The sequence below is a fragment of the Cupressus sempervirens genome, chromosome 4 (assembly GCF_028749045.1).
Source record: "Cupressus sempervirens isolate cs-2001-9-10 chromosome 4, ASM2874904v1, whole genome shotgun sequence".
In the NCBI taxonomy this organism is placed as follows: Eukaryota; Viridiplantae; Streptophyta; class Pinopsida; order Cupressales; family Cupressaceae; genus Cupressus; species Cupressus sempervirens.
Window position 1 is genome coordinate 753,136,412 of NC_143121.1, and position 22,903 is coordinate 753,159,314.

At 35.4% G+C, this 22,903-nt stretch overlaps 1 pseudogene; it reads left to right on the top strand.

The window, feature by feature from the left end:
- The first annotated feature begins 4,320 nt into the window (after positions 1–4,320).
- Positions 4,321–7,121, top strand: LOC149563559 (25S ribosomal RNA; annotated as a pseudogene).
- The last annotated feature ends 15,782 nt before the right edge of the window (positions 7,122–22,903 follow it).

The following is a 22,903-nucleotide window of genomic DNA, read 5'->3' on the forward strand; positions in this document are numbered from 1 at the left end:
CAGCACACAAGTGCAATCTCTATGTTTTGATTTTTTTTGTTTTTCGCTTTCAGCCCTTTTCTTTTAATTAGTTATGGCAGGGACTAAAGCTCAATGAGAGCATTTATTTTAATAGAGATCTTAATAGAGTGCTCTAGTGTGAGACTTTTTTTGGGAACAGAAGTGTGAGAATTGTGATTCGTGAGAGCCAATTCCAAATATAACATTATGCGTTCCTAAAGAAACAATATATTAAGTCTCTAATTATTTTAACAAAGTAACTTTGAGAGTGCTTTAAAATAACTTCAAATTTTACAAGAATAATCTATTGTCTCACTTGGAATCTCTAAAAATTACATTTAAAAGTGTATAATTAAAATCTGAATCGACCATGACAACCATGGAGTTGATAAAAATCATTAAAAATATGATTTAAATCAAAAAATAAGAAAAGAGGAAACTAAATGGAATTCATACCACACTTAAGCCACAAGAGTAGTTCAATCTTTGTCCTTAAACCTACAACTATCAAAATTGAATCTTCTAACTCGTGTCTTCAATTTATAAAATGTAGTACCAAGAATAACTTCTTGTTTTGTATTTAATTTTGTCATAATGTTGCAAATTCCACTTCAACATCCACCAATGAAAAATAATATAAAATATAGATGCATCAAAATCAAATTTGCTCCAAATACCACATTCCAATAAAGATGCCATAAAATAATAAATAGAATGCAAGATGCTTTATAGATGTTATCATAGGCCACAACTTTTAACAACCAATTAAACTGGTCAACTATGGCAGCTCCATAACTCCACAAGAATCTCTAGTAATATTATTTAAACATAGCAAATGTAATTTTTGGTTGATGCAAGATTTATCTCACATTCCAAGACATGCATGCATCACATAATCAATTAAATGGATTTGACATTAACCATGATAGATTCTTTTAGTAGACTCTTTCTAAGATAATCTTCAATCAAATTAGTTATGCAAGGAAGGGACCTCATGTAAATTTAGCATGGAATGTACAAACATATGTTAAGGTTTCTCAATTGCATTACACATCATCACCCATCAAACCCTTAGTCCTTGAGGTGTTTCGATGATGACAAGATATTAGGGGACATCTCCCCCGACCCCTAAATGAAGAAACATTCCAAAATGCATCCCTAAAATCATGGACAATTGGAAACACACAAGGGATGCTTGTCCATTGCCTAGGTATCCATGGACATCTCAAAGACACCTTGACCAACTCGGCCACCCATGCATCTCTTGTTGGAAAGCAATTTTTAATAATGTAGAAGAAGAAAAATTCATTCATAACATTAAAAAATGTACCCATAGTATTGTTCTGGACGAGTTCAAGGCCCATCCCTTTAGGTTGGCCACCATTTTTGACCTTATTTGGTTTCTTCATCGTCTTCGTGGTTTTGCTGACTCTGCGGGCGACCATTCTAGATACTCTTACTTGGCTTATCACTCCTCTCTCACTGTGGTTGATTCTAATCCGACCCCCCAGGCCCCTTGTTGGTTGGTGCAGGCTTCGTCTTTGCTAAGCTCGATTGGGATTGATATTGACCACCTCCCTCCCTTCCAATTCTCTCTTGATGCTCTTGCCCACCTCCTCCCCTCACAGCAAGAGTTGAACCAGCATGTCAGACTCGACATTTATAGATAATATATCGCCACGACTTGGTGTAACCCTATAGGTGGGTTATGACCGAAGATGGCCTTTTACTTTGAGCACTTTCTGGTTATTAGAGACAATAGTATTGTGCCCCCTAGCTACTTATCTCAGCATCGGTGTCATGCCTTACGTGTCTCTTTGGGCTCCTTCAGGGTTGGCTCCCACCGACTTCAAATTCAGACAAATCACCACATGGACAAAGAGGAGCAGACTTGTCACTTGTGTACCTTGGGCACGGCTGAGATGGAGATCCATTTCATTTTTCACTGCCCCACTTTCCATGAGATTCATGGGAGATTATATTGCTTATTTAGGGAGTGTAGCTTTGTCGCGATCCTTTTCAGCTACACAAACTAGAGATGCCTTGCACTATAACTCAAAGAGACTATGCAGCTCCACAACCACACCTTACAACTCTTATTCCCACAGAAAATGACCCTAGTTCAGCTTATCACCAGTTTTTCTCTCCCTCGTCTCTTGCATGGGGGACAAAGAGGCATTCCAGTGCCACCATCACCAGCCACTTTAGATCTGTAGGACCTCATAGTTGTTATACTCGTCAACGTCAGCGACACCCTCCTAGCTCTTCTTGGTGGTGATTTAGGGCACCTGCTTGCCCTAGTTTGTACCCTTCAGTGCTTGGCTTCTTTTTACCGAGGAAGGACCCTTAGTCCTTGCCTCATCTTGTGCTCCTTACTTCTTCTTGTATCTCTTTTTTTTCATGTTTGCTTTCTTTCCTTGGCACCATTTGGTACTCTTGTTGTTGGCGGTCTTGTATCTTGTATGCTTTTTAGTTCCATAGACCCTTGTGGTCTCTTGTTGGACATTAATAAATTTATCTTATCTTATGAAATATACCATGACAACATTACAAGAGCAGTATAATTGTTGGTGTAAATAAGTATTTACTTATTACACTTTACTTAAGTTTACTTAGGTCAATGCATTATTTTATTATTTATTAGGTTAGACACCTAGGAGTTTGTGTACTCATATGAGTTGTCATGTTGACAACATAGAAGTAAGCAACTCTAATTTAGCACATGATGTCTACAGCACTGGAGTTTGCATAATTAATTGAGTTATCATGTAGACAACACAGTTGTTCGCATTCTAAATAAGCACATGGTGTCTACTACATAATTTTACGTGACACATCCATGTTAAGCTTATCCTCTCATCATCACACTAACTTATGTGCTCAATGGAGGATAATCCACTCTTAGTGGACATGTGCTTAGTTGTGAGGCTTATCATATTGCTAACACCTAGACATTCTAGAAGCATTCTAGAGGCCTTTATATTTAGGCACTCCAGGTGTGTATGCACATCAATTGAATATCATATTGTTATTCTAATCATACTTTGGTCCATTCAATGCTTGTGCTTGAGTTCCTTGATCTTGGGTGATTTTGCCCTAAGGCAAATTCTTACAATAACATGACAGAGTCACAACAACAACAATAAATATAGCATGACAACTCCCTAACAACACAATGCCTATTAATTTTATCACTACATTAGTGACAACTACAATTGTGGTACAATGGCTATCAATATATAACAATTCATATTCTTGCTTAATGATATAAGTTCCACAATAGTTGATTTTAACAACAATAATTTGGAGTTAGGATTTCATTGTTTGCAAGAAAGTTGATATGGTATTCGAGTCAATTATCATTGTCACATCATTGTCACTTACAAAAGAGATTAGAGGTGCATTTGTCATGGTCTTGTGTGAGAAGTACAAACAATAATTTTTTATTTATTTTTTTTAATTGAGGGGGGTGTGGAGCTTGGTTGGCATGTAGGCTTTTGCCCACTTTGTTTAACATCATTTAAAGATTGTCATGTTCTATTGTAGTTGTGAATTATTGTTCTTCAATATAATAGAAATACTTCAAGAAAGGTCACTTCAAGGGTGAAAACTCTCCAAAAGTCTTCTACAAGAAATATAATTATCAATATGATGATCAATTGCTACTCACTATAACATTATATAAATGGCTCTATAATTATTAAGTGTTATAATTACAAGTTGGCTACACATATTCCAAAAAATCAATGTGTTAATGGTGTAGCATGCCTACACTCTTTAAAGGAAACAATGTACTCAATATAGATCAATTGTAAATGATTCTCTCTATATAAAAAAATCGCGCATGTAGTAGCTTCAATTGGAGAATTATTCCATTATATGAAAACTCTATGATAGCCCATGCTATTTGTTTGAAGTGTTACAAATTAGGCTATTGTCAATTGTTGACCTTCTATGGTAGACTTAATCAACAGGGCTCAATAGACAGTGGTTGACCCTGTGGCAGATGCCAGTGGTTCGAGTTTGCTTATCTCCACCCCGTGATGATTCTACTGAGAAAATCAGTCATAATCGATAGTTTTATCTATGATTTATTTTATCCTTCATGGACATTGATAAGATGCTTTCATGTCTTTAATATTAGTAGCTCCTTAGGATGACCTTAAGCAGCGAGGTTCAAAAAACTAAGGGTGTATGGTGGATACCTAGGCACCCAAAGATGAAGAAGGGTGTGTTAATCAAAAAAATGCTTCGGGGGGTGGAAATTGAGCATAGATCCAGAGATTCCTGAATAGGTTAACCTTTTTTACTATTAGTTGAATCCATAGGCAAACAAGGGACAACCCGGCGAACTGAAACATCTTAGTAGCCAAAGGAAGAGGAAGAAAAAGCGATTCCCATAGTAGTGGCGAGCGAAATGGGATCAACCTAAAACATTAAAACGAGGTTGTGGGAGAGCAATCTAAGCATCATGTTGTTAGGCGAAGTCTATTTGAAAGTGGAATACAACACCTTAGATGGTGAAAGTCCAGTAGTCAAAAACATCGTGACAGTTTATGCTCTAACCTGAGTAGCATGGGGCATGTGGAATCCCTTGTGAATCAGCAAGGACCACCTTGCAAGGCTAAATACTCTTGAGTGACCGATAGTGAAATAGTACCATAAGGGAAAGGTGAAAAGAACTCCCAGTAGGGATTGAAATAGAATATGAAACCATAATGCTTTCAAGTAGTGGGAGGAGTTGACCTGCTTGGATTCCTTATTTGATAGAAACAACAAAATAAAAAATGAATGCACTTGTTTGGCAAAAACAATGAACATGAAATGCAGAAAATTGTTTTGTTTGATAGAAACTAAATCAAATAGGAGCTGGCCACATGCCTGTTGAAGAATGAGCCAACGACTTATAAGTAGTGGCTTGGTTAAGGGAACCCACCAAAACCGTAGTGAGAGCAAGTCTTCATAGGGAAATTGAATTGTCGCTGCTTATGGACCCAAACCTAGGTGATTTATCCATGACCAAGATGAAGCTAAGTAAAGGGCCAAACCAACTGATGTTGAAAAATTAGCAGATGAGTTGTGGTTAGGGGTGAAATGCCACTCAAACCCAGAGCTAGTTCTCCTCGAAATGCATTGAGGCATAGCGGTTGACTAGATCTTCTAGGGGTAAAGCACTATTTCGGTGCAGGCTGCATGAGCGATACCAAATGGAGACAAACTATGAATACTAGAGATAAACAAAGGTCAACCAGTGAGATGATGGGGGATAAGCTTCATTGTCGAGAGGGAAACATCCCAAATCACCAACTAAGGCCCCTAAATGATCGTTGAGTGATGAAGGAGGTAGGAGTGCAAAGATAGCCAAGAGCTTCACCTAGAAGCAGTGATCCTTGAAAGAGTGTGTAATAGCTTACTGCTCGAGCGCTCTTGCACCAAAGATGATCAGGATTAAGTGATATGTCGAAGTTGTGGGATGTAATAAAAAATACATCGGTAGGGGAGTGATTCACCTTAGAGAGAAGTATTCAAGCGAGCAGAGTTGGATGAAGTGGAAGCGAGAATGTCAGCTTGAGTAATGAAAACATTGGTGAAAATCCAATACCCCAAAAACCTAAGGATTCCTTTGCAAGGTTCATCCACAAAGGGTGAGTCAGGGCCTATGATTAGGCTAAAAGGCGTAGTTGATGAATAATAGGTTAATATTCTTGTACTACCCTTTGTTGGTCCCAAGGGACAGAGTAGGCTAAGTTAGTCGTCTTAATTAAGGTTTTGTGATTTAAGGTTAGAAGGTGACCTTGAAAAAGTGGGGTTAGAATTGGGTAGAGAAAATACCTCGAGCCAATGTCTAAATTCCAATTTGGCATCAAAAAAGTAAAAAGATAGACAACATGTTGGGAAACCCACATCATACTCCCAAGAAAAGCTCAAATGACCATCAGCAAATGGGTACCTATATTTGAAACTGACACAAGTAGGTAGGTAGAGAATACCTAGGGGCGTGAGATAACTATCTCTAAGGAACTCACCAAAATAGCTCTGTAACTTCGGGAGAAGGAGTGCCTCCTCAAAGGAGGTCACAGTGACAAGGCCTGGGCGACTGTTTACCAAAAACACAGGTCTCTACAAAGTTGTAGGACGTTGCATGGGGGCTGACGCCTGCCTAGTGCCAAAAGGTTAAGGAAGTTGGTGACCTAATGATAGGGAAGCCAGCGACCAAAGCCCCGATGAATGGCAGTTGTAACTATAATGGTCCTAAGGTAGCGAAATTCCTTGTTGGGTAAGTTCTGACCTACGTGAAAGGCATAACGATCTAGGAACTATCTCAGAGAGAGACTTGGTGAAATAGACATATCTGTGAAGATGCAAACTACCTGCACCTAGACAAAAAGACCCTATGAACCTTTACTATTCCTTGGGATTGACTTTGGCCTCTTGTTGTGCAACTTATGGGGAAGGATAAGAAGGCCCTCTTCTGGGGGACATGAGCCATCAATAAGATACCACTCTAGAAAAGCAAGAAGTCTAACCTTGCGACTAAACCTATTGCCTAAGGGACAGTCTTAGGTAGACAATTTCTATGGGGTGTAAGCCTCCTAAAAGGTAACAAAGGTGTGCAAAGGTTTCCTTGAGCCGGCTGAAAATCGATCTTCTAGTGCAAAGGCAGAAGGGAGCTTGATTACAAGACTAACTCATCGAGTAGGGACGAAAGTCAACCGACCTATCAATGTTGAGTGGAAGGGTCATCACTCAACAGATAAAAGCTACTCTAGGGATAATAGGTTGATCTTCCCCAAGAGTTCACATCGAAGGGAATGTTTGGCACCTCGATGTCAGCTCTTCGCAACCTAGGGTGGTAGTATGTTCTAATGGTTGGGTTATTCACCCATTAAAGCAATACATGAACTAGGTTCAGAATGTTGTGAGACAGTTTGGTCCATATCTAGTGTAGGTGTTAAAGCATTAAGATGACTTTTCCTTAGTATGAGAGGACTGGGAAGGACACACCTCTGGTGTACCAGTTATCGTGCTCTCAGTAGATGTTGGGTAGCCAAATGCGGAGCAGATAATTGTTGAACGCCTATAAGTAAGAAGCCCACCTCAAGATGAGTGTTCTCTCAGGTCACAACGAGACAAGCCATTAGGTGATAGGTGTCAAGTGGAAGTGTAGTGATGCATGCAATCGAGGCATACTAAAAGACTAAAGGATTTGAACCTTGTTACTACGTGACCCGATTGATCTGTTCGAGTACATAGAGTATGTTTTGATAGAACATTTTACTATAGATATGATAAAGAATGAAAAAAGATGGATGAATAAATAAAGGGAATCAAATCTTTTTGACTCCTAATCAATATGAAAAATGATTATTTTTATTTCACTGAGAGAATCCAAGAAGTGCTTATTGCATAGCTCCATTTGTATCATTTCGAGCTTTGTGCTTAACAAGACCCCAAAAAGGAACCCCTGCCAAGCAGAGTGCTCCACAAGTACTAAACAATATCTTATGGCCTGCTTTGTTTATGGTTTGAAATTTTGGTATCTCAGGCATAGGGAGCCACACCAATCCATCCCGAACTTGGTGGTTAAACTTTACTGTGGTGACAATACTGCAGGGGATGCCCTATGGAAAAATAGCTCAATGCCAGAATAATAAAAAGCTTTCTTATTTCCTTTTTTTCAATCATAAAAAAACCTCAGCATTCTTTTTTTCACATTCCACGTTGTTAAATGCAATAATATTTTTTTATCTGGTGGAGACTAGGCCTGTAGCTTAGAGGATTAGAGTACGTGGCTATGAACCATGGTATCAGGGGTTCAAATCCCTCCTTGCCCACAATAGTTCATTACTAGAGAGACTATGAGTCTCTCTAGTAGTTCTAAATACTAAAATAGTAAAATGACTATGGTTGCTCTCGAACTATTAAGAGAACTATGAATACCAATAGCTAATTTTATAGTGAAGCTTTGGAACTTTACTATAAGGGGTTGTGGCCTATACTACTATTTATTAACATATTTAAGATTGCATTCAATAAGAGAGTTCTTTGTGTATGACCTTCTATAAATCTTTCTCATTGGCACCAGGCTTGCATGGCGTATTGGTAAGAAAAAAACCAAGGGCTCTTACTCATTATGATGCTTGCTTATTCAAATTGGGGTTATCTATTCACAAATTGTAGTTTTAAGTGTTATCATACCTTCGTTATTCCTTAGTAGCTCAGTGATAGAGTGGTCAGTTGTTAACCGATTGGTCATAGGTTCAAATCCTATTTGAGGAGAGCTCTTTTTTTTCTTCAAGCACTTGGTTCGATAATTATAAGTAAGATATTGTCCACCATGAAAAGAGTGAAAATTTTGCCCAATTTAGTTGAATTGAAGTAAACCTCTCTTCACTCGAACACTTTTTTTTTTCAATTATTAATTATCACTTCATTGATAATTTTAGCAATGTTACCAACATCTCTATGTAGATTGGGAATAATCTAAAACTCAGGGTTAGTCCGCTCGCTTATTTCAAATTATGAGTGAGCTATATTCATCAATTCTCTCGAATTGATTTCGATCAATAGAAGGTCCTTGGCTTTTTCATCTTTATACCTTATGTAGACTGTATAACCTTTGAATCATGGGCTAGTTGATAGGATATGTGAAATCTTATTCAATCTACTCGAGGATTTTAACTGAATTATTAGGAAGTGGCAAATTATGAAAATGGAATTCATATTAGCGATCGCAGTCTTTCATTTTTAAGAAAGCATTTCAATCAAATTTCATAATCTATCATTTCCTTTTTGTCTATCTCTATATTGTTCTATGTAAACAAGTTGATGAAATAACTGAATTTTCACAATCTATAAAAAATATTATTTAGGGAACAATATTGAAATGTGATGATATTATAAACATCAATGCTGATAAAGAGCACAATTTCAATATAACATTCTAGTTTTATATGGTGAGAATTTTCATTATTTATATTATGTTATGAAAACAAATAAATATATTAATATAGATATTAATATACAAAATATAGAAAAGAATATATAGGAAGATATACATCACCCCCCCCCACCCCAAGCATCTCATTTCCTCTCCTACAAAAAGGCCTAAAAAACCTTATTCTATTTGGGATTCCATCAATTGCCCATTGATCAAATGAATTACTTGTTTCAACTAATCCTCGTATACCTTAAATAAAGATTATATGATAATATGTCTATATAAGCTCGATAAAAAGACCAACTATAGATAATATTAATTGATTGGTCCATAATAATCTTCATATTAGGATTTTTTTTATGACATCCATCCTTTGATAAGAAGTAAATAGGTATATAGAAAATAAGGCAATCAATATATTGAAAAATGCTATACCAACTGAGAGGATTGCATCTAGTAAAAATTTGGGCCAATTCTCTGGATGTTTCTTATCAAAAGGGGGTCATCGATGAAGTAAATCATTAAGATAATATGTCATAACTCATTCAACTTTGAAAAAAAGGAGCTCATATCAATCCAATAAATAGAGTAAATATTCCCAATATAACTAAAGGAAATAGCATCGTCTTGACTGATTCTTTTAGATATGCAAAAGATCTCTTATGGAAAAAGAAAGGATAAGTGATAACCAAACCTCTATTCTTTTTGTACAATCCTTTCATCTTATTGGAAATTTGAAATGGTTCTTTAGAAAAGGAATTATTACTTCCTATAATTTGATTTGACATAGAATCCACTCTCGTTCTATTTGATATACTACATTCCTCTTCTCCTCAAATAGAAATCGAATATAGTGTAATATGGTTGTTATATTAATTAACTAAATTTATGCGGAAGTCCCCTTCAAAAGTAAATACATACATAACATGTAAAAGGCAGTTAATCCTACTATGAACCAAGTTATTCCCCCAAAAATGGGAGTTTATAACTTACTGTCACTAAGAATTTGGTCTTTAGACCAAATTACTAGAACCAAGTTATTCCCCCAAAAAAGTTTATAACTTACTGTCACTAAGAATTTGGTCTTTAGACCAAAAACAAGCAAAAGGTGGAATACTAGAAAGAGAAAGTGTTCCTAAAAGAAAAGTGATTCCTGTAATTGGCATATATTTCCTCAAACCACCCATAAGAGCCATATTCTGACTTTTACTAGGGCAATATCCAATAATAAGTTCCATGGAACAAATGACTGATCTGGATCCTAGGAACAATAATGCCTTGGAATAAGCATGTGTAATCAAATGGAACAGAGTGATTTGATAGGAATCTATCCCTAGAGCTAACATCATGTAATCTAATTGAGACATAGTAGAATAAGACAAGGCTCTTTTAAGATCTTTTTGAGTGAGAGCCATAATAGCTCCTAATAGAGTTGTTATTCCATCTATCTAAGAGATAAGATGCATTATTAAAGGTAGAGCTCTAAAAAGAGGAAACAATCGAGCTACAAGAAAAATTCCTGGTGCTACCATAGTAGTGGCATGTATAAGAGCTAAAATAGGAGTAGGCCCTTCCATAGCATCAAGTAACCATACATGAAGTGGAAATTGTGCAGATTTGGCTACTAGACCTAAAAATATGAGAAAAGAACATGAAGTAACAAAAACAAACCAAACCAATCAACAATAGTCAATTCATTTAATTTTTCAGAAAAATATTGAAATTCAAAACTACTTGTTACCCAATAAAAACCTAGAATTTGTATTAAGAGTCCAAAATCCCCTGCATGATTAGTTATAAATGTTTTTTGACAAGCATTAGTTGCGCTGGGTCACATAAACTAGAAACTTATCAATAAATAGGAACACATTCCTACTAATTCCTATAAAAAAAAAAATTGTAATAAATTAGGGCTAATAACTAAACCCAACATAGAAGCATTTAAAAAAGTAAGGTAAGCCAAAAACCTCACATATGTGTCATGCCCGAAATCTACAAGGCAAAAACACAACTACAATTTTTAATTTTTTTTAATACAAACTTAGATTCCACCAATGAACTTATACACTGTTAACTAGGCTATCGAATGGTTAGGATTTCAAGGCCCAATCTTGAAGGTCTCTGAGTAAAAGTTATGTTCATAAGGTTTTGGCATACTTCAATCCATTCTCCAAAGTGATCCCTAAACATGGTGGTTGTGTGTTCAATTCTAATGGCATTATGAGTCGATGACAAGTTTGCTGATACAACATTGGGGAAGAAAGCCTAATTTATAAATCCTCAATACTAGTATAATTTAAGATTCATAATTTGATCACTTATGTCATAAAGGCTAGGCAATGATCCTTCTAAAGACAGGTTCATCGTAGCATTGTTTTAAGTGAGTGTACGAAATTATAAGAATGTAAGATTTGAATTATGCATCTAAGGTAGGGTTACAACAAATGAAATCCTTATGCATATATTTACATTTCTCTTTATGCATGTGTGTCATGTTTGAATTGTCAAACATGTTAGTTGTCAATTGAAACATGGTATGAGGGTGAATGTCTCACTAAGGTGTCTAAATTTGAGCATAAGTGGTATGTTTGATTTTACTTAGCTAGGTAAACTTACCACGCTTTTCTCAACTAAAGTTCCATAATTAACTTCATTGTTTACTCAAGTAATTTACCCCTCTCCCAATTCCTATATAGTTGATTTATTGCTCTTTTTCTATCTTTCCAACATAATTCATTAGATTTACTTGTATTACTAATGACTTTCTCTATTCATCTTTGCGTTCAAATGTTCATAGTCATGTCCACTATAAGGCCATTACCTCTTATTTAACATGTCATATTGAACAATAGCTATCTATCATTCATGATATGCGTTAATACAATATAGTTACCCAAATTACTATTTAATCACCACTAACTATCAACATGCGACTTGAACCCCAAAAATCCTTTAGTGACATATTTCCTTAATTTTTATTTATTTTATTTTAAGCAAAACAATGTTCTATCATGATTGTATCCCATACAATAGTAACCCATTACTCCACAAGGTTGGCCCCTAACTATATTCCATTACCTAACACTATGTTACTTTCTACATACTAATTATCCATTACCTATTACCAACCACTATCTTCATCCTAGCACACATCACTTTGACTAATAACCAAGAACCCATAACATTCCACTATAAAATTTAAAATTCTACGTATCATTGATACAACATATAATTTTAATTTCTATTTATCATGCTAATATTTTCCCCACACACACACACGCACATGCACACGCACACGCACGCACGCACACGCACACGCACGCACGCATGCACGCACACACACGCACACACGCACGCACACACGAACACATACACGCACACACGCACACACACGCACACGCACACGCACGCGCACGCGCGCACACGCACACGCACACACTATACCTCTTATCAACTATATTATTTAATTTACTCTAATTACCACCTTAGCTAATTATACTAACTCATAAGCTAATATACCATCCCACTACTATTCATTTAACATGCTATTAAATGTGTCATCATTTAAAATCCTAACCTAAATGCTAGCTAAGTTTCTTTTCCATCCATCCTAACCACTATCTACAACTCCCTTGACTAAACCCAAACATGGTTTCCTAAAACTAATACTAGTTATTTAGTACCTATCTCTCCCTCCCTAAGCACTTATTTCCAGATGTGGGCACACTTATCTAGGGTGGTTACTTAAGTGACAACCTAAGAGAGAATACACTTAAGTCTTGGGGTCAATGTGGAGTGTGGAAAAAGTAAAAGAAAACCCTTTTTTATCATCATTGTTACTCTAACATTCTATCTCCACCTAACCGCCCTTCCTCCTTCCCTTAGCTTCATGCTCACATAAGTGGAGTGAGGTGGTGTGGGAAGATGGGGAGGGGACAACCACATGTCTGGTTTGAAAGCAAGCCCAAGAAAGTCACCCCTTTATGTACCATGTTTATATTTTTTTGTTTGCTTTGTTACTTTTTAACAAGGTGGATGGGTTTCCTAGGGAAAACTTGATTGTGACTCCAATAGGGATAAGACACCACTATTATTTATTTATTTTTAAATATATTTAATATGTATAATTCCTTGTCTAATGTGATGAGAAGACCAAGGAAATCATAGGATTATGACTATTCTCCTTGTTAAAGTTATAGGCTACTATGGTTAGTATGTGCTATTTGCTTTACTTTATTTTAATTTTTTTATGTCTCTAATTCTTTGGAATATTCTTGAACATTATATTGATCTGTAATTGGGGAAAGTGTTATTTCCCACTTTCCATACAAAATCTAGAGAGATAAAATGCATCTATAACAAGATTTCATTAAGAGTTTTATTGCATTCTCTCCTATACTCCATTTGATAGGATATGAATGTGGGTTTAATAGTGACCTAATTTGGTTAGCATATTGTATTCAATTATTAGTTCTATTTAACCCACTTGAAATCATAATAAATAAATTCAATTCCTAAGAACTTTTTCTTACTAAGTGCTTGATATATTAGATAAATTTTATTGCTTACATTTGGACAAGATTCATTATAACATCTACCAGTGCATTCCTTATACTAGAACTCTAAATGAAATTTCTTATCAACTAACTACAATATGTAACTTCTTTACATGAGCAACCACAATCAAATGCATTTTCCATCCATGATTCCAAGATAATTATGAATATATTTTACATGAAACTCTCTCTTTCCGTTCATGTATGACTAAGATGGTAAAACAACTCTTTTTATTCCAATGTAAACTAAATGCATAAAGAGAGATTCTTTCAATGCAATTAGTTAAGAGAACATCCAAATTGCTTTCTTTCTTCCATGAACCCATTCTTCATAGTGATATACACAAAATGGAGAATTTATTTTGTAGCACAATATACCAAACAAAAAATGGAAACTTTTTCCCTTACAATAAAATGTTTAAAGACATGGAGGAAGATTTATCCTTCCAAATGCATTACACAATGACATATCCCTCCCTTGATACTATGCAATCATTCATTACAACAAAAATCTAATAAGATGGGGAGATATTCTCCAATACATGTACAATATACAATGGCAAGTTTTCTCCTTCAAGAAACACCTACAAGATGATCATTCCAAGATTTTATTTTCCATTGCTCCCTTGAGCACAAGATCTGCAATTACATCACAAAGAAAACAACAAGAACCATGGAGGCTCACCTCCCATCCTAGGTTTCTATGAAGCCACCCACCGAGCAGGGGAAACAAGACTCAAAGGGTTACACTCATGCAGCTAACAATGCATACAACATAACATCACAATGCATATACAATCCCTCCATGGTTTAACACAATGATTCACCATTGGAATCATGAAACAATGAGTGAAGGTGGGCTCTTCAAAGAGGAGAACGCCATATCCATATACACATATACATTTGCAATTGCATAATGCCTCTTCAAGGCTATCAAGATACATCCTCCTCATCACATCAATACACTTATTCCTCCCGTAATAACAACAAGGCATATGGCTTCAATGGAGCCCATACTCCATGAACAACAAAACCCTCTCCAAGAGGGAAATCTCTCAACTTCAATGTTGAGCCTAACTAACCCCTTCACCCAAGGCATCTCTTCCCTCCCAAGGGTGAGTGAAGACTTCACACCACAACAATACCTATAAAAATCCTCTCAACACCACACACATAACATGTTCCATCACTATATGGACAAGAATTCAACACCATTAAGCAAATTCAATGAAGGCCATTACAAGGGTACCAACCTTGATCCAAGCTAAAGGCAATGATAGTTGATGAAGAGCTCCCTTCTCCTTAGTCTTTTTTCCTCCAAAACCCTAGTTGTCTCTAAACTTAGAGAGTGGGTGAACACCCCACTAGTTTGTCCAAGACTCTCTAAAAGGGCTTTCCCGCTAACTATTTTGGAAAAAATACCAAGCCACTTCCTCTTACAAACTTGTCTCCCCCTAAATTTGCTATATTTGACTTAGTGGAAACATGGGGAAGAACTCATGTGACAACTCCATTTTCGAATTGGTGGAAGAATGCATGGGTAAAGGGGCTACCTAGGCATCAACATGGTCAAAATTAGGTCCCTAACATGTTATACTATCATATGGGTAGCTTATTTTCACACGAAAGGCACTTTGGGACCACCTAATGACCTTTCAAAACCCTAGTCAAGTCTAAATTTTAATTTCCTTTTGATAATGACCCATCCTATCCCTTGTCAAGTGGGTTTACTTAAATCTTTTGAAAGTAAATTAGTTTAAGGTTAAGTGCTACCATTACTTAGAACCCTAGGTGACATATCACCAACACATAAACAATTTACAAGTGTCAAGTGACACATTAAAAAACATTACACATCACAATGACATGTCCCCAATTCATTCATGATTATTATATTTATTTATTACACACATGCAACTTACATTTACAAAATAAACACATCACAACGAGGCTTTTGAATCTTCCAAAGATTCGCCTTGTCTATATTGTATCCACATAGGTTTGGACCTTATTTCCCCAAATTAAATTCCATGGTTCAATTGCCTTCACACTAAACTCGAATATCAATAGCCCAATGAGAAATCATATAAAATGCATGTATATAGGTGCATGACAAATTTCATATTAAATAATTCTATTTAACATACTCAATTGTCATAATCAACTTTTATTTTCCAATCATTTTCATATAAAGCATTTGAAACGTTAAAATGTCAAAATCTGCATATCAACATTAGTTATCAAATCAAATGATCCAACTGACATTCTATAAATCTTAATCCATTTCCTATGATGAGATGTTGAATCTATACTACTAGATCAGCCAACATGAAAATTAGTTATGAATACACACCTTAGATCAAAACCACCAAAATGTAAACATCACAACTAGTATCCCTTGATTAAGTTAAATATAGTTTGATTACTAATATTGCCTCATTATCATTATGAGATATTATATTTTAAGGCATATTTCTCTAAAATCACTAATGTCAGGAAATCAGGATGCTTTCATAATCATGCCTGCATAGGTTCAAAATTAGTCATTAGGTAAAACTATTATATTTGTTAGTCAATATATTATATCTTCATCTTAATTATCATCCACAACACGATAATAGGCTTATTATATTTACATCATACCAAGCTCTATTGAGTAGGCTTCTATCTAAATTGATAATAATTTCTATCAATAATTATTATTAGTACTCACACAGGTGGGTGTTGGTTCATCTTTCCACAATGGCCACCTAAATCAATTATCATAATAGATCATAACATACCATGACCCTATCAAAGCAAAATTTGGAGAAGAATGGGGACTTTTACGAGATCAACCAGATAAAGGTAATATGGAGGGATGTTTTATCTTGTCTTTGTGAATATTTTATTTTAGATGGAAGATCCAAAAGAGTCCACAAGTTCCATTTTATTTTTCTAAACCATTTCCGATATAAAGATAGGATTTATTTTCCTTTCTACCTGAGGTTATTGTTATTACAAAGCCTCCATGCCCATAGGAAGAAAGATACTCACCTTGTCCTTCATGAAGGCCTCATTCTCTTAATTGAGAATTATTGCAAGACTAAGGCAATTATCATTTCCCCTATTTTGGAGAAGTAAAGGGGGTCGGCGAGTGAATCCCAGTCAAAAAAGAGCAAAGGGGATGAAGGATAGAGCATGAAGAAGAACTTAGCGATTAAGGATACCCCCCACAAAAATGTTGATGATATTATTGAGTCCTCTGATAAATATGAAGATAAAAATGTGGAGACAGAGGAAGACATGGAGATGGGGGATATTAGCTATAATTTGGAGGGTTATCTTAGTAGTAAAGATGAGATTGGGAAGAATGATGTGCTGGATAGTTTGGATAAAAATGAAGGGTCAGATAACACTTGTAATGAAGAAAACTAGGGTGGAGAAACCCAGAGATTTGGAGAGGAAAATGTGGAGGAGGAAATGGGAAGGGAGAAAGATTTAGTAAAAGAAGAAGAGAAGGGCACGAAGATCCCTAGGGAGAAGGAGGTGGATGATCCGAGTTTAGGGATTTTGCTCTCCTTAATATTGCAAAGATTAAAGCTGACTCCTCCCTCTGTGGAGATTCTTGGACTTACAATGAGATTATGCAATTAAAGAAAAAATTGGGTAAAGTGCAGAAGGATTAGGAGAATGATTGGGCCAAACTTGTGCTACTGGAAACCCAGGTGGGAAATATACCTAAAAAACTAAAGGAATATGAACAAGGTCTCTGGCATATGATCAAGGAAAGTGGCAATAATATGGAACAAGTGACTTCTAGTTTGTGTGTGGCTACGACAAGTTTGGGGAAGAAGACCAATAAGGATATTATGTCTCCTGGAGGACCAAGTAAAAGGACCAGATTGAGCTCGTGGAAGAAGGCTGTTGAGGTTATTGCTAGTACTAGCTTTTCCCCTATTGATACCAGTCTTAGTACAAAAGAAGTGGGGAAGGAGGCTGCAAAGATGATCAAGGAGTTGTAGTAGTGGTCTGGTTTTTTCTGTTTATGGTTTTAGTTTTCATTTTGAAAGCTTTGTAAAACTTGTAGGTTCTAGGTCCTTGTAAAACCTGGTCACGTTTTCTGGTTACATTATGTGGTTTCAGGTCCCTGTAAAACCTGATTTTGTGTCTGTTTTTTGGTCTTAGGATTTTGTTTCCTGGTTATGCTATGTTTGAACATCTTTTTCACTATTGTTAAGGGTTTTGAGTCCCTTCAAAACCTATTTTTACCCTAATCTAAAACATACCATGACCCTATCGGTATAGTTTCTAAGTTGTAACATCTCAAGTCTTTATTCCATAGGGTCTTAGCTTACCAATCTGATAAAATTTTGAATACGATACTTGGCACAATACTGACTAAAATGTATATCAATTTCAATAGGATCTTAGGTCTAATATTAATAAGGAGAATGTCAATCATGACATACCTAAATCTTGGAACCTACCTATCATCATTCTATCATAAAGTGTATGGTAATGGTCTTTAATTCACATTCTATATACGAGAGACAAATACATGACATCTCACCTCCTTATGCTTCCTAGTTCTGATCATATTTGTGTTATTTAAGGTTATAATAGGGTATTGGGGAAGGGACCTTACAACTTGTTTTATCATGCGACATATAAGTATCACTGTAAATCATAACCATGTTTCCAACTATTGTAACTAAAACTAACATAATGGAAGTAAGTGGATCAATTAAATAGCCTAACACTAATGAAAACTTATTATTAATAACCCAGGACCAGAAATATTGATAGATGGGACCATTGATAATCTATTACAAGAACAAATTGAAAGAAAGAAACATAGCTTCACTTAATAGAAAAATGCTAATAAGAGCCCATGTATGACAAACACTCTTAGTTGCTCCTGGAAAAAAAAAAGATCCTAATCCAATTGGTACATAAACTAAAAGTGGAAGGAAAGGCATGACCCAAGCATATTTGTATATAAACTCCATAGAAAGATTAAATCATTATTCTCAATATTCTGATATTCCACATTCTTGGTTTCCAATCCACTAGGCCTTGAAGAGAATAAAATAAAAATGATAGATCATGAATAAAGAAGAACAATAAAATATGGGATGCAATCCTACCGATTTCATATTGAATTTTTACTTCTTTTTAATCTTTTTTCTGCAAAAGATTTGCATTGGTCAATGCTGATACTAATCAAATATTTGTAAGATGAGCAAGAAGGAACTCTTTTTCAGTTTAGGTGTTGAGATATTAGTTATGTACACACACATTCTTATTTATAATTCAATTTTTCATTATAGATTAATAGTAGTGTTAAGAATAGAATCGAATAGAAGATGAAACCAACTAGAATTATTAATATGAGAAATAACCAAATATGTTAAAATGACATAGTTTTCATTTACTCAAAATTCGATATATGTATGTAAGAATTTATTAATTATTGTCAATTTGTATCATGGATCTCTTATTACTAGTAAATAGTTTACAATAAGGTTCCAAAATGCAATAAAAATATGATAGAATATTCTATCATATTTTTCTCAATAAAATGGAACTAAACTATAAACAATGAATTTAATATATATATATATATATATATATATATAATATTCAAAAAAATCTATTTTTTTGAAATAAAATTGAACTATAAAAATATTATGGTTGTACCAATAAAATGCACTTCTAAATCCAAAAAACAACATTGTAACAAGGTTTGGAGGAAAAAAGCAAATTCGGACGCAAGAAAAGCTCTTTCTTATGTTACGAGTTATTCTTCTTTAAGAAAGTTTTGCTTCGATAAGAAGGATGGGATGATAATAACGAGACCAAGACCAAACATACCGAGAGAACTACTGATGGGAAAAAATCCCAAGGGTTTTCTTCCTTTCTTAGTAGATGAAGAAGATGTTGGAAATAATCAAGACTAGCTAGGTTACTGAGAGGGGAGGGGTGAATCAGTAACCTCAAAACTTTTGACAAATTCAACACTTAACAACATAATCCATTCACCATTAATTTAATCTACTGAATGCATGAGAAACTGAAAAATACAAAACACTTGAACACAATATTTGGTGACCCAGAAACCTTCCAAATACAAAGTAAAACTGGGGTGGGGATGATACCCACAAAAATTCAATACTGTAGTATAAAGTTGTCCTATTAAGGCTTACAATGATCACTTTTGATGATCTACCTTGTTATGAGCAATTAGGACTGCTAGTTCCACCTTGTTAGAGCTTTTACAAACATATAATGAAGTATGCACTTTGTTAAGAGATGTAAAGAAAAGACTATTAAGTCTACCCTATTAAAGGATTTGAATCTGATTCACCTGTTAGGATGAAATAGTAGATTTGACTTACAACTGAATTGCTATTTAGATCCTTGAAATGTTGATCACCTCTTTGTGATAGATAAAACTTGACTAATCCTGATTTGACCTTGTTGAATACTTTGCTCTGTTGTTGATTCACATTCACATGCTAATCATCACATTCACTTTCACTCTTCTCAAAACATTACTACCTTATCATGCTTGGGTATGATACAATACATTACATATATACCATCCCAATTCTTATAATAACAAGGTCGGCCAAAACACAAGTTAACACCAATGAAACTGAGTCAACCCAAATGTAGAAACTCGGGTTCTGAAAGCTAACTTGGTGAATTTCTGATACTCAGCATCCACTGCATTACTCGGCATCATCATGCATTTGATAGAAGTAGAGGCTCGGTCCATACTAATCACTCAACATAGCTTCAAACTCGATGAACATTGGAGACTCGGTAGATATAGTGTCACTCGATAGACACTAAATACCAAGTTTACCTTGCTTGCACTTGATAAACTCTAGTCATCCCATCACTCGATCAACATTGGCTTCACATCACAAGAACTGATAACTCAGTAGACACTGTGAAGCTCGATAACAATTGAACTGCTCAGTGATAACTACTAGACTTCACACTGCCTGTTTTCACTCGGTAACCACTGGAATTCTCGGTGTGAACTGTGAAACTTGGTAACCATTGGAATGCTTGGTAAACATTGGAGACTGAATGATGAAATCGGTAACCATATGAAATTTGAGTAAGTTTCATCACTAATAACAAACAAGACTTAATGCCAACAATCTCCCCCTTTGGCATTAGTGAAAAAAACAGTTATTAGCCAAAACTTATGTACAGTGTCATGCTGATTTTGATTTTTGATTTTTCAAAAATTGTCTTTGTAATTCTGTTGTATATACATTTGCACATACCTTCCCCATACAATGTACATATTATATCAGGCATAATATCATACTGAGTGTATATACAAATATCTCTCTCTCCTTAATTTCTCCCCCTTTATTATTCTGCACAAGTCTCTCCCCCTTTTATTTTGTACATATGTCTCTCCCCCTTTTTGACAATAATGCTAAACATTTATACACAACATACTTATATAGAGACACTAAAATGTGAGAGAAACTTAGAGTGTACCTTAAGAATAAGAGCTAATGTCTTATCCCAGTTTTCTTGCAAAATTTTGTAGGTTTGAAGTGCCACTTGGACTTCTACTAAGAGTTCAATCATATGATCTGCAATTGAAAAATTGTTATCATGGATCAACGTTTTTTAATAGGCAATATGCTTCTGCATTGTGTCCATGATTGGAAGGATCATGTTCTAGATGTTTATTAGTATAGATTGAATCCTAGCTTCCTCTCTCAACAAATCTGCCTTGGTAGGAATTTGACCCTCATGTGAGGTGTAGAGCTTGAACTGGGGTCAAGCTACAACTTTTGAGCACTGGCCTTCAGATCCTCGTCTATCTTATTTAGTTTTTCTTTTATTTCCTTCATATACTCGATAACATCACATAGCTTAGCAAAAAGAGATGTTACATTTGTAAAGGAATTTTCAAGAATAGCCAAAATTGAGGAAAGCTCTACCTAATGAATAGCAATGTGCTCAAGCATTTTATTGTCAAACTTTTTCTCTGCTTTTTCTATCAACTTATCTTGACCAGTAGAGTCCTCATTGAATTCATTTACTGCTTCTTCTAACTGTAACAAAATATATTGAGATGAATCAACATCAACACCTATGGCCTCTATCAAGATATTCTTGGCACTTTCAATGATCCTAAATTCTCTATCCCTTTCTTTTCTAAGTTGCTTCTACTTTGCCTTCATCTCAAGAAGTTGGCTTACTAATCTCATTTGTTCCACAGTAGCATTATCAAAATCCAACTTGGGAATTTCAATTTCCTTGTCCAGGTCTATATCTTTATCAATTTATTTTTCGCTAATCAAAATTGTAAGTGGTGTCTTTGGTTCAACTTCTGATATTACTGCTTTGGACTTTGAAATAGAAACAATAGTAGAAATAGTAGGGCTTGCAGTGAAAACTTGTATGGTTCCTACTGATGGAATACCGATTGGAGTGCTAAAAGAATCCAAAATTGATGGACTTCCCAAAATTGAAGTATATATAGGTGGAACACTAATAGAAGTACATACGATAGGAACACTTACTAGAATATGAAGAATTAAAGTAGACAAAATTGTGGAACTTACTATTGATGTCCCTGACTCGGGAGCTAAAGAAAAAGAGGGTTGTAGCTCGATGGATGAAGTGGTAGACACTTCCATTAGAGATACTTCGGAGCTGAGAGGGAGCAAAGAGTGATTGGGAAAATGATGTATCTGTTGTGGTCACAATCACACTTGCTGAAGCTATCTCCATGCTTGATGATGTGGTTGTTTTTACTAGAGAGTGAGGAAGGGAGGCTATCACTTCTACTACTATCCTAACTGGATCATTTTTTCCTTCTTCTTCTTCCCTATCTTCCTCTTCAGCTTCTTCCTCTTTCTCTTCTTCACCATCCTTCATCAATGCCTGATAATCCTCAACATCAATAGTGACACAAGGAGTATTCTCTTCTTCATCATCTTCATCCTTGTCACTATCATCATCATTGATTTCCACTGGATTTTCACTAGGTTTGTGCATATGATTTCCACATGGATGTAGCATCCTTGACTACATGCTCAATATCTTTCACCAAAATCAAACAAGTATGAAATCTGATCATTATCTTATCTTCATTTTTCTCCATTGCTTCCTTAACCTCAGCATTGGTAAGACTCGGTAGCAACTATCTCAAAGATTTTTCATATATGTCCTTTGCTGCTTGCATAGATGATTCCCATCTAGGTTTTAACCTTGCTAATAACTCATTAGAAATCAAAGGGGTGATTTGATCAAGGGAATATTTCCATTTTCCCATCTTTGTCAGTACTAGCTCCTCAATCTACATCTTCTCTACATCAATTCTAGTTTCATACTTTAAAGCTTTGAAATTTGTAATACCAAAACCTTCTTCTAATTGCTT